The 17,839-nt window shown below is 44.0% G+C and overlaps 1 long non-coding RNA gene across 1 annotated transcript; it reads left to right on the top strand.

The window, feature by feature from the left end:
• The first annotated feature begins 303 nt into the window (after nt 1–303).
• LOC144683273 (uncharacterized) lies at nt 304–9,333 on the top strand. Its single transcript, XR_013577216.1, has 3 exons — nt 304–625; nt 8,432–8,523; nt 9,053–9,333. It is a non-coding gene; the product is annotated as an uncharacterized LOC144683273 (long non-coding RNA).
• The last annotated feature ends 8,506 nt before the right edge of the window (nt 9,334–17,839 follow it).

The following is a 17,839-nucleotide window of genomic DNA, read 5'->3' as shown; positions in this document are numbered from 1 at the left end:
TGCTCTGCATCGGGAATCACTCTTGGTTCCCGTACAAGGTTAGACCCAGGATGGGAAATCTCAGTCTAAGTTTTTAAGACACTCATCCTTTACATTTTGCACATATGTAGGCTATTGCTCAAAAATGGTAGCCTGATTAGTTTGTAATTGAAAATAAGACCAAGTTGTTCAGGTTCGTAGAATCTTACAGCAAAGAAACTGGCCATTTGACTAAACTATGTTTGTGCTTATGCACCACCTAAGCTTCCTACCATTTATCTAACTTCCCCTTGACTTCCTCTCTGGTTATGAAAGAAATAGTCAACAGTGATAGTTTTGTGCCCTTTTAGTAAAACGTTAGTACAATAGATCTTTGTTCAGGTTGAGTTTGTTTCATGTAAATTTGGTGCAATGTTACGTTATCCCAACTTAGCATGAAACATTTTGAAATTCTAAAATATTATGAAAATGCCAAAGGGGCACGTCACTTGCAGTAGGGGGTGCTGATCACAGCAATTGCAATAGGGGTGTGGAAACAGCCATAAAGGCTGAAGACTTGCACCTGAAGACTTGTGCATTTTGGAGCTTTATAATACTACAGTGACCTAGCAGTCTGCCTTCAACTTGATCTTCCTGTCAGGCTAAAGTGAGTCTGTTTTTCTTCATTAGTGTCATCTGTTTTTCTTTTAAATAATCAGTGCAGCCCTTTTCTCCTTCTTGTTTATGGTACAGTTTCCTTCACTGTTTCACAATGCCGCTTTGTCATTGCTTCTCTGCACATCCGTCCTCTCACAAAAGTGGACTGCCTTGCAAAGCTAACTCAGTCTGGAAGGAAGTAGCGACTCTCTCCCAGAAACTGAGCCTGCAATAAGGGATTGAATGGGAGGTTGGGCTCTCTGATGTTAGTCTTTCTGACATTCAAGGCAGGCAGCAGACTGGCTGTGCAGGGCTTTGTCAAGCATCATGAAATCCTGACATGTGGTCATTTGTGGTACAAGCAGAATATCTTGGCAAACTTGAAAGTTATTTTTCTAATTTGACTGTGTTAGGGCGCTCTGCTTGCTCTTCAGAGCTCCTTTTGCAATTTTAAGTGTTCCTGTCTGTTAAATCTGACCCTCATCACTACCCCAGTTGAAAGAAAGAATTAATTGCATTTACGTCATTCCTTTCACAGCCTAAGGACATCAAAAAACACTTCACAGTCAATGAAGTGCTTCTGAAGTGTGGTCATTGTGGCAATGTAGATAAAATGGCACCGAATGTAATCGCAGCAAGAGACCACAAACAGCAATGAGATTATGACCAAATAGTCTGTTTTTAGTGATATTGGTTGAGGTATAAATATTGGCCAGTTTGGGTTGCCAACTCTGGCTGGACATATTCCAGGAGATATCACCACATGACCTCCTTCCTTCAACTGCCCCTTCCCCAGACTCCTGCCATTGGTTTCCCAACATGTGCATTATCACAGAGCCCCGCCTTCCCAACAGGTGGCCTTTTGGCAAAAACTAACCCTGTGGCGGGCTGCTCCCCACCTGCACTTATTCTGTCTCAGGAGTGCTGTGGCTGGCAAGGAGGCCCAAATCAATCCCCAGGCTCCATAGTGAGAGTGGTGGCCTCAACCTGGCCCCGGGGACCTCCATCTTTACCATAAATAGAGTCAGCATTCTGCAAATGTCCATCCGCCATCAGCCCCCCGCCCCGGACAAAAGCTCCAATTGCCTGCCAATCCCATCCACCCATTCACCCTATATCCATTAACATTTTGCATATCTTATTAAAATCTCCCAGATTGCTTTCAGTAGATACTGGGAGGTAGGTGCCGATTCCAGTAGTCTCCTGGCCAATCCAGCAGGGTTGGCAACCCTATTGGCCAGGATCTGCCCTGCCCTTCTTTGAATCATGCCATTGTATCCTTTATGCCCACCTAAGAGGGCAGATGAGGCTTTGGTTCAACGTCTCAACCAAAAGATGGCACCTCTGACAATGTAGCACTCCTTCAGTATTTCTACATCTGAGAAGCACTTGTGGCTTTTAAAACAGAAAACTCACAGCTTATCCTTTCCCACTTTCTCTTTACTGACATAATTAGAAATACTCATGCATTTAACATTTAAGTACCACGAGATCCATTCAAATGAAGATCCTTTGGCCCATTTGAACTTCAGGGTTCAAAAAGAAAGCTTACTACCACCTTCTCAAGTGTAACTAGGGATTGGCAATAAATAGAAGCTTAACCAGCTCCACCTATACCTCTGGAGTGAATTTCAACAGGTCTTTCTCAAATACAATTATTGATGGAGAAACCATGTGCAGCTAACTTTCTGCAGATCCCCTCCCTTATTCCATTGAATTAAATTGGTTGGCTATGAATCCCAGGCTCTCATTGTCCATAACAATGTCTCAAAACCTGCAAAAGCACAAACCATGCCATTAATAGCAAGCCCCTAACCTATCCTCCTTGTCCATTCAAGCTGGCTGTACCAGAGAGTTCATGTTAATATGCTCTATGCTGAAGTGTTGCAAGATTGCCACTGTAGATAACTATGAATGCTATGTAAATAGAGCTCTGTGTGTAATTGGCATCACAACCCATTAGGGCAAGTAAACTTTCCATTGGAACTTAACAAGAATGGCAGTGAAACATTGCTATTTATTTATTGCTAAAGCCTTGTTTGCATTTGTGAATTTGTTCTGTTGAATGAATCTCTTTTGGCCTTATCTTACAGAATGGCCGCACCATCAGGTGAATTTAACAGAAATGTTCTTGTTGAAATCGCTAACAACACCGAGAACAAGTTTTTCACCTCACCTGCGTAAGTATTCAAAGATGTGACCATGTGTTCCAGGCAAATGAGGGGCCTGCGATTTTCCAACCAATCTTCCCTAAAGGCACAACTGCATGTTTGGAAGACCCATTTGGGGATCAACCTCACAAATATCCAAACTGGTTTTTGTAATTTTATATTAAAGTCATACTCAGCACTATGGTGGTGTTGTGCTGGAGTGTGACTGTGATGGGGCCACATGTGCCATGTGGTTATAAAATACCCTGCTGACACTGTCTAGACTCACACATTACAAATGGCCACCAGAATCAGATACCAAATGAGATAGACCCAAGCAAATGTTCATGCTATCAAGAAGTAAAGGGGAAAAGTTTAGGGAGAAAATTGATACTCAACATATCTACAGTTATTTATAATTTTGAGCCACACTCAGAAGACTTTAACAGAAAATCATTTAAGAAGTCACCTCCAAGCTGGAGTTTTCTTGATGGCTTTGCTGATAGATACACCAGGTGCTCTGGTGATAAGTTCTCACAAATTTGCTGTTTGGGAAATTGGCTGCTTTGTTTCTTACATTAAAACAGCAAATGCACTTCAGAAATGTTGCATTGGTGAATAAGTATTTTGGGACATCCTGAGATTGTGAAAAGCACTATAAAAAAGTATATCTTTATCTTTTATAGAATTACATATTCCATAGGATGTACAGCATAGAAACAGGCTCAATCTGTTCAACTGGTCTGTGCCATGCTATACAAAAACAAAAATACCTGGAAAAACTCAGCAGATCTGACAGCATCTGCGAAGAGGAACACAGTTAACATTTCAAGTCCGTATGACTCTTCAACAGAACTAAGGAAAAATAGAAAAGAGGTGAAATATAAGCTGGTTTAAGGGGGGGTGGGACAGGTAGAGCTGGATAGAGGGCCAGTGATAGGTGGAGATAACCAAAAAATGTCATAGACAAAAGGAGAAAGAGGTGTTGATGGTGGTGATATTATCTAAGGAATGTAATAATAGGTGACATTAAGGGTAGAAAGCAGGATGAGCAAGGTACCGATAGCCCTAGTGGGGATGGGATGGGGGGAAGGGATCGAGATAGGCTAAAAGGTAGAGATAAAACAATGGATGGAAATACATTTAAAAATAATGGAAATAGGTGGGAAAAGAAAAATCTATATAAATTATTGGAAAAAAGGGGGATCGGAAAGGGGGTGGGGATGGAGGAGAGTGTTCATGATCTAAAATTGTTGAACTCAATATTCAGTCCGGAAGGCTGTAAAGTGCCTAGTCGGAAGATAAGGTGCTGTTCCTCCAGTTTGCGTTGAGCTTCACTGGAACAATGCAGCAGGCCAAGGACGGACATGTGGGCATGAGAGCAGGAAGGAGTGTTGAAATGGCAAGCGACAGGGAGGTCTGGGTCATGCTTGTGGACACACCGAAGGTGTTCCGCAAAGCGGTCACCCAGTCTGCGTTTGGTCTCTCCAATGTAGAGGAAACTGCATTGGGAGCAGCGAATGCAATAGGCTAAATTGAGGGAAGTGCAAGTGAAATGCTGCTTCACTTGAAAGGAGTGTTTGGGCCGTTGGACAGTGAGGAGAGGGGAAGTAAGGGGGCAGTTGTTGCACCTTCTGCGGTTGCATGGGAAGGTGCCGTGGGAGGGGGTTGAGGTGTAGGGGGTGATGGAGGAGTGGACCAGGGTGTCCCGAAGGGAATGATCCCTGCGGAATGCCACCGGGGGGGTGAAGGGAAGATGTGTTTGGTGGTGGCATCATGCTGAAGTTGTCAGAAATGGCGGAGGATGATCCTTTGAATGCGGAGGCTGGTGGGGTGATAAGTGAGGACAAGGGGGACCCTATCATGTTTCTGGGAGGGAGAGGAAGGTGTGAGGACGGATGCGCGGGAGATGGGCCGGATACGGTTGAGGGCCCAGTCAACCACCGTGGGTGGAAAACCTTGGTTAAGGAAGAAGGAAGACATGTCAGAGGAACTGTTTTTGAAAGTGGCATCATCAGAACAGATGCGACAGAGGCGAAGGAACTGAGAGAATGGGATGGAGTCCTTACAGGAAGCGGGGTGTGAGGAGCTGTAGTCGAGGTAGCTGTGGGAGTCGGTAGGCTTGTAATGAATATTGGTGGACAGTCTATCACTAGAAATTGACAGAGAAGTCAAGGAAGGGAAGGGAAGTGTCAGAAATGGACCATGTGAAAATGGTGGAGGGGTGGAAATTGGAAGCAAAATTAATACATTTTTCCAGGTCCAGACGAGAGCATAAAGCAGCACCGAAGCAATCATCGATGTACCGGAGAAAGAGTTGTGGGAGGGGGCCGGAGTAGGACTGGAACGAGGAATGTTCCACATATCCCATAAAGAGACAGGTATAACTGGGACCCATGCGGGTACCCATAGCCATACCTTTTATTTGGAGGAAGTGAGAGGAGTTTAAGGAGAAATTGTTCAGTGAGAGAACAGGTTCAGCCAGACGGAGGAGAGTGGTGGTGGATGGGGATTGTTCGGGCCTCTGTTCGAGGAAGAAGCGAAGAGCCATCAGACCATCCTGGTGGGGGATGGAGGTGTAGAGGGATTGGGCGTCCATGGTGAAGAGGAGGCGGTTGGGGTCAGGGAACTGGAAATTGTTGATATGATGTGAGGTGTCAGAGGAATCACGGATGTAGGTGGGAAGGGATTGGACAAGGGGAGAGAGAATGGAGTCAAGATAGCAAGAAATGAGTTCCGTGGGGCAGGATCGGTCACGATCGGTCTGCCGGGACAGTCCTGTTTGTGGATTTTGGGTAGGAGTTAGAAGCGGGCCATCTGAGGTTGGGAGACTATCAGGTTGGAAGCTGTGGAAGGAAGATCTCCAGGGGAGATGAGGTCAGTAACAGTCCTGGAAACAATGGCTTGATGTTCAGTGGTGGGTTCATGGTCCAGAGGGAGGTAGGAGGAAGTGTCTGCGAGTTGACGCTCAGCCTCTGCGAGGTAGAGGTCAGTGCGCCAGACTGTGCATGACATCAGTCGTCTCAATTTCTCTGCTCCTCTCACCCACTCTAACCTGTCTTTCTCTGAACTTGCTGCACTCCGTTCTCTCAAGTCCAACCCTGACATTGTCATCAAACCTGCTGACAAGTGTGGTGCTGTTGTTGTCTGGTGCACTGACCTCTACCTAGCAGAGGCTGAGCGTCAACTCAGGTCCTCTCTCATCCCTTTTCATCTAACCCAGTAGCACAGCCTTTTATTCCTTTCTCCACAATGTGTTTATGTATATTCCCCTTAAGTACATCTATGTTAATCACTATACATAAATATTTATTACAACATAGCTTAAGATCTCCATTTTTTTTGAAACAAGGGTTTATCTTCATCCTAAAGAGTGCTTTGTTAAAGTCTTTGATCCTGTAAATGATCCTGTGAGTTGTTTTGAATTTAGCTGGCCTCAACTCCCCACTAGATTGGCAACAACTTACATTTTTATGGCATCTTTAACAAAGGAAACATACCAAGAAACTTCATAGGAGTGTAATCTGGCACAAATTGGCACCAACAGGAAATACTAAGAGGGGGGTGACTAAAAGTTTGTTCAAAGAGATACACTTGAAAGAAGGAGACAGAGGTGGAGAGACGGATAATTCCACAGCTCAGGGTCTAGATGGCTGAAGGCTCGGTCACCGATGCCATGTCAAAGGAAATGTGGAAAGGGCAGACATCATTATATCCCTGTATCTTCTGTCTGGCAGTCTGTGGAATGGGCTTAGTCTGTGGATAAATGAGACTCACAACTGTAATCTGCCCAGCCTTTATATGTTGAGAGTGGTGAGTTTGCAGCACAGCGCTCCACTTAAGATCATTAACCAATCATTAACATTGCAAGAGCTATGGGCCCTGACAACATTCTAGCAATATTACTAAAGATTTGTGCTCCAGAACTTGCAGTACCCCTAGCCAAGTTGTTCAGTACAGCTACAACACTGGCATCCACCTGACAATGTGGAAAATTACCCAGGTATGTCCTGTCCACAAAAAGCAAGACAAATCCAACCCAACCAATTACCACCTCATCAGTCTACTCTCGATCATCAGTAAAGTGATGGAAGAGGTTGACAACAGTGCATTCAAGCAGCACTTACTCAGAAACCACCTGCTCACTGACGCTCAGTTTGGGTTCTGGCAAGGCCACTCAGCTCCTGACCTCATAACAGCCTTAGCTAAAACATGGACAAAAGAGCTGAACTCCAGAGGTGAGGTGAAAGTTGCCCTTGACAACATGGCAGCATTTGACTGAGTGTGGCATCAAGGAGCCCTAGCAAATCTGGAGTCAATGGGAATCAGGGGGAAAACTCTTCACTCATACCTAGCACAAAGGAAGATAGTTGTGTAGTTGTGGTTGTTGGAGGTCAATCATCTCAGTTCCAGGACATCACTGCAGGAGTTCCTCAACCTAACCATCTTCAGCTGCTTATCATCAGTGACCCTCCCTCCATTGTAAGATCAGGAGTGGGGATGTTCACTGATGATGCACAATGTTCAGCACAGTTCGCAACTTTTTAGATACTGAAATAGCTCATGCCCTTGTGCAAGACCTAGACAACATTCAGGCTTGTGCTGATAAGTGGCAAGTAACATTTACGCCACCCAATTCCAGGCAATGAACATGTCCAACAAGAGATAATCCAACCATCTCCTCTTGACATTCAATGACATTACCATTGCTGAATCCCCACTATCAACATTCTGGGGTTGCCATTGACCAGAAACTGAACTGAACCAGCCATTTAGATACCATGGCTACAAGAGCAGGTCAGAGGCTGGGAATCCTGCAGAGAGCAACTCACCTCCTGATGCCCCAAAGCCTGTCCATCATCTACAAGGCACAAGACAGGAGTGTGATGGAATATTCTCCACTTGCCTGGATGAGTGCAGCTCCAACAACACTCAAGAAGCTCGACACCATCCAGGACAAAGCAGCCCACTTGATTAGCACCCTATCCACAAACATTCACTCCCTCCACCACCAATGCACGGTGGCAGCAGTGCATACCATCTACAAGATGCACTTCAGCAACTGACCAAGGTTCTTTCGACAACACCTTCCAAACCTGTGATCTCTACCATCTAGAAGGACAAGGGCAGCCGATGCATGGGAACACCAGATCCTGCAAGTTTATTCCAAGTCACTTACCATCCTGACTTGGAACTATACCACTTGTAACTTCACTATCGCTGGGTCAAAATCCTGAAACTCCCTCCCAAACAGCACTGTTGGCGTATCTACACCACATGGACTGCAGCTGTTCAAGAAGGTGTCTTACTAGCACCTTCTCGAGGGCAATTAGGGACGGGCAGTAAATGCTCGCCCAGCCAGCGATGCCCACATCCCATGAAAGAATAAAAACATTAACAAGAATATAATATTTGACTGCCTGTGAATTTAATTAACAAAGTTAACAATAAAATAAACAAGATAGACTAATTTGATTGGAATGCGTTGAGGTTAATATTGTACAAGATCATTTCCTAGCTGGTTTTTATCGGTAGTTTTGGTTATTATTGATGTACTATTGACCTTCTAGTCAGGCTTATCCTCCTCGGGCTCGAAACCTAAGAGTATGATTTCAGGACTTTGGATAAATCCTTCCTTAATACTTGACATGTATTTTTTTATATAGGACTTATATCTACAGCGGTTATATATACAGTAAGCCAACACCCTTGATCAATCCTGGGAAGAAAGGAGAGGCTCTGTTTGTTAGGACTTCAGGTACGGCTCGCGGCAGTGTTGGGGTGCTGACCTACACATTTGGTCATACCCAGGTTTCGCTGCTGTTCTCCAATCCCTATGATTACAACCTGTACTCCACGTTTTTTGCCTTATACATTCCTTATGAACCTGAACAGACAGATGAAAATCTATACTACAAGATGTATTACGAACTTGCACCGTCTTGCAACTTTGCTAAAATAACATTGGATTCAGGAATTGGAGAAATTTCTGTTTGTGGCGAGAATGTAGTTATTACAGCTACTATAAATGCAACGAATGATAGTTCCGTTGGCATTGTTATCAGAGATAAGGATTGCGCTGGTAAAGACTGAACTGGATCCTTCAGCAATTTGTTTGTTGCAGTCTATCTTCTCCAGCAATAATGAAGCTTCCACACACATATTTGCAATTTATACCTTTTTAATAGCTCTAAAAATATTGTATGGTAGTAGAAAATATTCAGCTCTTGAAAGTGCTGCATTAAGAAACACCAGAGTAAAGTTAGTTGATTTTCATTTTTCTTCAGATTGAAACATTTATGTGAACCCATAACGTTTTTGGAGACCAAGGTTAGAAGGTGGCGAAGGAAGTTTTTTGGATCATTGAAACAGTTTTACTGATTGTGTGAATGACCCTGTATTCATGTCACTGGAATGTAGACCCAACTCTGCTAGTTAATGTGTTTTAAAACACTCTGTATTTCAATCTGTTGTTGTGGGTTCATACTGACTCTGCTGTACTGTCATGTACTGCAACAGCAGCAAGCAGTATTGAGAAGAGAACAAATAAATGTTTGAACATCAGTAAATATTCCAGCGAGTCTATCAATGTTTTTGTTACCATGAACACAGTAGACTACTTTACAATTTACTTCTAGTGTTAGTATTTCTGTACCAATTGGCTCGCTAATCTAGATAGTCCCTCCCCATACCCCCACTCCTCACCCCCTACCCCTTGGCAGAAAGAATGGCCACAAGAACACATAAGAAATTGAAACTAGTAATGTTCTATCCATCCCAATTATCCATTATAAGTAAAATACAGCCTTTGCTTTTAGATGTACTCTAATCCTGACAGGTGAGTGGTGGCACATCACAACAAAGGATCTGCATGACAGTCAGGTGTCTAAAGACTACCTGCCATACTGCCTTATGTTTGGGAACCTTTGTGTCACCACCAACAGAATCTCTAGGCTGTCTCCAATAGCATCAGGTCAGGCAGATTTTACCAGTGCTCTGGGGACAGACTGGCAGATGGCGGGAGGGCCTGCCTTCCTGTTATCATATCATTTTGTCAGCAGAGGGGAAGGTAGAGGGTGGCCCTCCTGTCCAGAGGCCAATTGAGCCATCTCAGATGCTGGCAAAGGGCCTTTTGTCACTGTCGCTGGCCTTTATGAGCAGCAGGTGAGCCCTCCATCTTGCGAGGAGCCACTAGATGAATCACTGGACTTTGTGGAGGAATCCTCCTATTCAGGTGCTCTTTGGCCCCACAGATGTGGCCCCTGGAAGCAATGGCCACCCCTGTGGCAATGGTGCCATCAGTCTCCACCAATCCTCCCCTTCCCTCACTGGAGCTGGTCTGACTGGCCCTGATGCTTCCAGTCTTCATTTACTTGGTTGGAAGGGTTTCCAGAGAGCCATTCTTCTTCCAGGTGCAGTCCCAGCTGTGACCACACCTCGCAGTGGTACTGCTGAGCTGTTTCCCTCCAATTGTCCGGTAGCTCCTGGAGGCAGTCGGTCGGCTGTCCTTTAAAGGTACAGCAGCCCCGATGGCAATGAATTAATTGTCTAATGCCTGTAAAATGTAGCTGGGCGTCACTCAAATGGCCGAGGCGGAGTTGTCCCTGGCTTTCCTGCCAGCTGTTGGGACCTCCGTAGTGGCCATAAACTTCAGCCTATATTTTCAAAGGATCCAATAAAGACAAATGGTGAAATCAACCATCAATTCCATCATCACTGGTCATTCCAGTAATTGGATTTCTTTTTATTCTTCCATGTGATGTGGGCATTGCTGTCAATGCCAGCATTTGTTGCCCATCACTAATTGCCCTTGAGTGGCTTGCTTGACCATTTCAGAGGACAGTTAAAAGTCAACCACATTACTGGGGTCTGGAGTTATTTGTCGGCCAGACCACATAAGGTCAACAGATTTCTTTCCCTAAAGAGCATTCGTGAACCAGGTAGCTTTTTACATGAATCTATGATAGTTTCATAATCACCATTATTGAGACTAAATTTATGTTCAATATTTATTAATTGAATTCAAATTCCACCAGCTGCTGTTGTGGGATTTGAACCCATGTCTCCAAAGAATCAGCATGAGCCTCTAGGATTACTAGTTGATCAACATTATCACTACGCCACCATCTCCCAACTTCCCATCTTTACCCCCGGAGTACATTTTTACTCTGAACATTAGTGTGATCTGGAGATAATGTGATTGCACACGCCTGCATTCTCCTACCTCTCTAGATACTGGACTGAAAAACAATCTAGCAAGGAGAAAGGGCAACTACTGAATACATGAATGAAAAAATATAATGGACTTCAGTTTGTGGAGAGACTACAGAAGTTGGGATTATTCCCATTAGAGCAGAGAAGGTTAAGGGCACATTTAATAGAGCCATTCAAAATCATGAGGGGCGTTGATGTAGTAAATAAGGAGAAGCTCCTTCCACTGGCAGTTGGGTCATAGATTTAATATCTTTTGCAAATGAGAGAGAGGGGAGATAATTTACCTTTTATGCAGAGAGTTATCGTGATCTGAAATCATTGCCTGAAAAAGTGATGGATACAGATTGGACATATACTTGAGAAGAAACAATTTGCAGGACTTTGGGGAAGGAGCTGGGGAGTAGGACTAATTAGATAACTCTCTCAAAAAGCCAGCAGAGGCATGATGGGCCAAAAAGCCATCTGTGCTGTGTGATTCTATGATTCTAAGAGTACAGTTTTCTAATGAGAGGTATCTATTTCCTACCACTCCTAGTGCTATAAGACACAAAACATACAACTCTGGCCATGTTAATGGGGCTAAAGTCTTACAAATGAACTCTCAATGAACTAACTGGAATCAACCTTTTCTATTATAATCCATACATGTCCATACCTTAGTCAAGAATCTCTCGTTCCTCTTGATAAACTAGAGTATGCTTCCTCTGTTAGGTTGTTCTCTCTATATTGCTGGTGGAAGCAAAGGCTGTTCCTTAGTCCCTTTCTCAGCTGTGTGTGTCCAGGATTTGCTTGCCAATCTGCTAAGCAAATCAAATACTGCCTCCTTAATTTGGAATCATGTGACAGCAGCGTTACCCATTTAGCTAAATTCGCCTGTCAGTCATATTCGCTTGGATTTCACAGTCAGCACTGAAGCAATGGCACTTGCTGCTGATCTCAAAGAAAGCTGCCGCCAAAGGTGCAACTCTCTGTGGTATGAATTTCCCTTTTCCTGATGTTATTTTAAATTTGGCACCAAGTCGAAAGGAACTCCAGGCATCCAGCAATGGGTATGTCATCAGGTAGGGTAGGAAGCCAATCATATTGAAGTATTCTCACAGACAGCAAACCAGGAAGTAAAATACACTGATTATCCTTCACTTTTAATTAAATTTTACAGAGAGTGAAATAAGATAGTGTGCCATACACATAAAGCAGAAGCTGAAATATCATAAAGAAACTTTTTCAAAAAGGAATTTATTATTTGAAAATATAAAAACCTCTTTATCATAATGGAGACATTTGTCATTTCATAAATAAAGAATTAGTTATTTTAGGGCCACTGAGACAACAGGCTATTATGAGTTTAGTACAGTTAAAAGTCCAGTCCCACCTCATTCAACAAGGAGTAATTTTATTCAGGGTTTTTCAGCCAGACTAATAGTGTAAAAGTGCAAGTGATCACCAGCTCAGTGATTTTTAATTGGTTGTAGAATGGGGAGGACTTTGACAGAGCTGGGCCAAAATTCTGGAACTCCCGTCCTACACCACATCAACTACAGCGGTTCAAGAAGGCAACTCACCACAACCTTCTGAAGGGCAACTAGAGATGGGCAATAAATTCTGGCCTAGCCAGCAATGCCCACATCCCATGAATGAATAAACTGAAAAAAAAAAGCAGCAAGGACAGTGAACACGGACAATTTCACAATCATTACCACTGTAAAATTGGGAACATTGAATGAAAACCATTCTACCATCAGGTGACTTCTCATCATTTCACACCCTAATGCAATCCACAAATATATATCCAGCCTCCACTGCTGAAATCATTCCCACTTATCACGGACAACCATTAGTATCAGGAAAATGCCGCTTAGCATTTGTCACTACCATTCACAGGTGCCACTCATAATGTATTGAGTGCACTGGCCAAGCAGTCCATCTGTTATCCACTTAAAATCTTTGCTAGTTTCAGGAACAGTCAGTCTTAAGCAGCTTCAATCAAAATGTTTGAAGCTTCCCAAAATCACCACTTTCTGCCTGTCTCCCAAAGTTGTTAACAATGCAAATAGCTGATTGAAGTCATCAAGTGAATTAAGCCATTTTCCCAAACATACAGGACTACAGCTTCTTGTTTCACATTCACATCTACAAGGCTTTTATATGTTGAGCATGACAGTGTATTATTGAGTGCTTGTTGCACACCTGCGCTGTTATGTCCACAAAGTCTCCATTAGTTCCTTACCTTGTTAGAAATTATGGGTGCTATTTTATTGCCACAAACTATAATGGTTTACCACCCGCTTCATAAAGTGGCAAATTATGTTAGCATAAATATGCCCACAAATTGTGGCTGAGCTGTAATTTGATAAGTTGTTCTGGCTGATATTTTACCTAAACATCCCAATGTTCTAAATGGCCTGTGTGTTTTGTGGAGTTTCTTGTGTGGATTGGGTTTCTGCTGCACATGACAGAGACAAAGCAGGAGAAACTACAAGGAAATTCCCAGCTATGGAAATGTCAGGGGCAATTTTAACTCTCAGCTAGAGAGCTAATGACAAGTGAAGATTGGGCAGTCTGAAGACCACAAGACTGGACATCGGATTAGTCGTAGATGTTGGAGTGGGGAGAATTAGGGTGGAATTTCCCGCTGTGGAGACTAAGTGTGGTAGGAGGCCGGCAAAGCTGCGTGTTTCCCGCCGGCCAGAATGGTGGGTTTCCGTGCTAGAACATCTGCTTCTCAGCTTATTATATCCACATGAATGTGATCCACGTTGTATTTTGTGGCGGGGTGGGTGGCGATTCATCCGCCCTGCCATGACATCATCGGACCATCTTTCCGGGCGCCATATTTAAGCTGCACCTGTGAACATCATTCACTCTCTGCAGCCCAAGACTCATCATGGCGAATGATGGCCCCCAAAGGAAAGCATCTGACTGCCCCCCAAGTTTAGTGACAAAGTGCTGGGGGCACTTCTGGAAGCGGTGGAGGCACACCAGGATATCCTTTACCCCTGCGATGAGAGATGGAGGTCCACCAACCTCACCACTCTGGCTTGGGAGAAGGTCACCAGGGCAGACAGTGCCAACACAGCCCATGGAAGAACCACCATCCAGTGCAGGGAAAGGGTGAATAATCTTATTCGCTTGTAGTGATTGTAGGTTTAAGGAATGTAGTGACTGTAGCTTTAAGACTTATTGTGTTGTATAGTATCAAATGACAATGTGAATGAATCAGCTCTAAACACGGGGAACCTAGGAGTGGGAGTTCTTCTTCTAGTTGTGGAGCTTAATGGAAGTATGTAACTGCTGCTGCAGCCTGTAAATAAAGTTTGATGCTTCAAATGAGGTCTGTCTGAGGAAAATCCAATGTCTGGAAAATCAAGTCCAAAACAAACTGGCAATGAAGATAAATTGGGTCCGGTATTGTCCCTCACTCAGCGACTGGGACTATCTTGTTTAAACAGAAGAAAAGGAAGATATACTCACCAGATATGCACACTTTGACAGGATTGACCCCTTCGAACTATCCACAGCGGGTTGGTGTCAATATGTAGAATACCTCCATTCTATTTCCAGGCAAATGAAATAATCGGGGAGGAAAAGAGGAGATCAATTCTCTTAAGCCTTTGCGGGAGTGAAACCTATAATTTAATCCAAAAGTTTGACAGTTCTGAACGCTCCCGATTTGAAGACCTTCAGTGAATTGGTAGACCTCGTTAAGGGACATTTTCAACCCAAACCCTCAGTTGCCATGCAGATGTTCAGGTTTAATTCAACGGTTAGAGCCCTGGGGGAGTCCACTGCTACATAAGTGGTGAAATTGAAACAACTGACTGAACACTGTGATTTCAGGGAGACCCTAAGCGATATGCTCAGGGATCATTTGGCCTGCGGTGTGCAAGATGATGCCATTCAATGATGCTTATTGCTGGAAGTAAACCTTGATTTTAAAAAAGCATTGGAAATAGCGCTCATTATAGAAAGAACCAGATGGGACACGCAGGATATACAAGGTGCACAAAATGGCACTGTTTTCCAACTAGGGTGGGAGTGGACAGTCAGGTGTGGCGTGAAAAGCCAGGACTCTGCCGTGAAGTGGGCGACAGTCCCCGCTACCAAAAAATTTAAAATAAATACAGGAAACAGCTCAGCAGCTATTGTAAGGGTGGCTGAGTTGTACTATTATTAGAGTTGAACGGCAGACAACTTCTTGGGTGGAAACATTAGGTTTATTTACAACAAACTCAGCAGCAACTACATGTGTGTTTTCAACTCCAACTCTATCTCACACTGCCTACTGAGATAGCCCATGCTACTCTCCTGTTGGTTACTACAGATCACTTGGATGTGGAGAGTGGCAGGGACTTCAGTTTGAAAAGGATGCAGAGAGTAGCAGGGACTTCATTTTAAACAGGGCTCAGAGACTGGCGGGGACTTCAGTTTGAAAAGGACGCAGAGAACAGTGGGGACTTTCAGTTTAAAAAGGGCGCGGAGACCGGGAGAGACTTCACTGGAGTGCTGTGTTTGGCTGCAGTAGAGAGCTTCACTTGGAGTTTGGTGACTGAGGGAGTTTAAGGATTCAATTAAGGGTTAAATTCTATCTAAAGTCTAGTCTTTCTTTAATTTAGCAATTGATTAAAAGTTGCTGTTATGGTTGGAAGAAGGTGAGTTTTAGTCCAGCCTTAAACAGGGTTCATACAGGCTCTGCTTGCAGCTACAACTAGTTAATTACATAACTGGCTTAATCAGGTTTTCAATGGCTAGGTTCAGAGAATATAAAAGTAGGCTATCTTATAGCGCTGACTTTGTCTGCACCAGAGCTCTGTGTTTGGCTGCAGTAGAGTGCTTCAGTTGGAGTTTGGTGATTGAGGGAGGAGGTGCCTCTTTCCTTTTCTACCTTTGCTCACAGAAGAGCGGTGGTCTTGGTAAGTAGGAACTGGTGAGTAAATTAGAAAAGTGTAATATTTTTAAAGTTCCTATACTTGGATTTAACTGTGAAGCACCAGGAATAAGGGAAACTTAGGGCTAATATAATAAAGTTATATAAATAATCCAAAATAGATTAAAGTTAACGTAAGGGAAGTAGAGGTAAGACATGGCAGGGCAGCTCAGTCAAGTGGAATGTGTGCCCTGTGATATGTGCAAAGTCATGGACTCTACCGGTGTCCTAGACAACCACATGTGCAGTAAGTGCTGTCAGCTGCAGAAACTTGAGCTCCGGGTTTCAGAGCTCAAGTGGCAGCTGGAGTCACTGGCGCATCCACGAGGCTGAGAGCTATGTGGATAGCACGTTCAAAGAGGTGGTCATGCTTCAGCTTAAGGGCCTGGAGACAGAGAGGGAATGGGTGACCACCAGGCAGTCCAAGAGAAGTAGGCAGGTAGTGCAGGAGTCCCCTGGAGTCCCACTCAAAAAATCAGTCTTCCATTTTGGAAGCTGGTGAGGGTGCTGGTTCCTCAGAGGAGTGCAGTCAGAGCCAAGTTTGGCCAAGGAGGGGAAGAAGAAGAATGGAAGACCTATAATGATAGGGGATTCATTAGTTAGGGGAACAGACAGGTGTTTCTGTGGCCATAGACGTGACTCCAGGATGGCATGTTGCCTCCCTGGTGGCAGGTTTAAGGATGTCACAGAACAGCTGCAGGATATTCTTCTGGGGAAGGGTGATCAGCCAGAGATTGTGGTCCACATTGGTACCAATGACTTTGAAAGGAAGGGGGATGTGGTCCTGCAATCAGAATTTAGGGAGCTTGGTAGAAAATTAGCGAGCAGGACTTCTAATGTAGTAATCTCTGGATTGCTCCCAGTGCCATGTGCCAGTGAGTACAGAAATAGGAAGATAAGGCAGACGAATGCGTGGCTGAAAAGATGGTGCAGGAGGGAAGGCTTTAGATTCCCAGGACACTGGGGCTGGCTCTGTGGGTGGTGGCACCTGTACAAGCCGGACAGGTTGTACCTGAACAGAACTGGGACTGAGTTCCTTGTGGGGCGTTTTGCTAGTGCTGTTGAGAGGGCTTTAAACTAACTCGGCAGGAGAGTGGGAACCAAGAAAAAGTACTAGAGAGGAATACCAGGCTGCACAAAATACTGGGAGGGACAGATAGCACTAGTATAGAGAGTACTAAGTTAATAGGTAAAGTCAGGGTAAGGGAGAAAGTAACAAAATCTAAATCAGGGTTACTATGCATGTATGTGAATGCACAGAGTTTAGTAAATAAGTTTGGGGAGTTACAGGTGCAGATTGCCATGTGGAAATATGATGTTCTGGCGATAACAGAGACCTGGCTCAAGGAAGGGCAGAACTGGGTACAAGGTATTCAGAAGAGATAGGGAAGGAAGGAAAGGAGGAGGGATGGTGCTATTGGTTAAGGAGAACATTGCAGTGCTGGAGAAAGAGGATGTCCCAGAGGGTTCAAGGACAGAATCAATTTGGCTAGAGGTGAGGAACAAAAAGGGTGCAATTACATTGCTCGATGTAGTCTATAGACTGCCAACTAGTGAGAAGGACGTAGAAGAACAAATCTGCAGGGAAATTAGAGAGATGTAAGCATTATAGTTATAATGGTGGACTTCAATTACCCAAATTTAGGCTGGGGCAGTGGTAGTGTAAAGGGCGGAGAGGGGCAAACGTTCCTAGATTGTGTTCAGGAGAATTTTCTACAGCAGTTATGTGTCCAATCCAACAAGAAAAGATACAGTGTTGGACCTGGTTATTGGAAATGAAGTGGGCCAAGTAGGTCAAGTGTCAGTGGGGGAATATTTAGGAGACAGTGATCATTGCATTGTACATTTTAGGATGAAAGAAAAGAACGATAGGCAATCCAGAGTAAAAATAATTAACTGGACAAGAGCAGACTTCAATGGGGCAAGAACGGAGCTG

This window comes from Cetorhinus maximus, chromosome 8, assembly GCF_964194155.1.
Source record: "Cetorhinus maximus chromosome 8, sCetMax3.hap1.1, whole genome shotgun sequence".
Taxonomy (NCBI): Eukaryota; Metazoa; Chordata; class Chondrichthyes; order Lamniformes; family Cetorhinidae; genus Cetorhinus; species Cetorhinus maximus.
The sequence above is the reverse complement of the archived record's forward strand: the minus strand, read 5'-3'. Positions and strand labels throughout refer to the sequence as shown.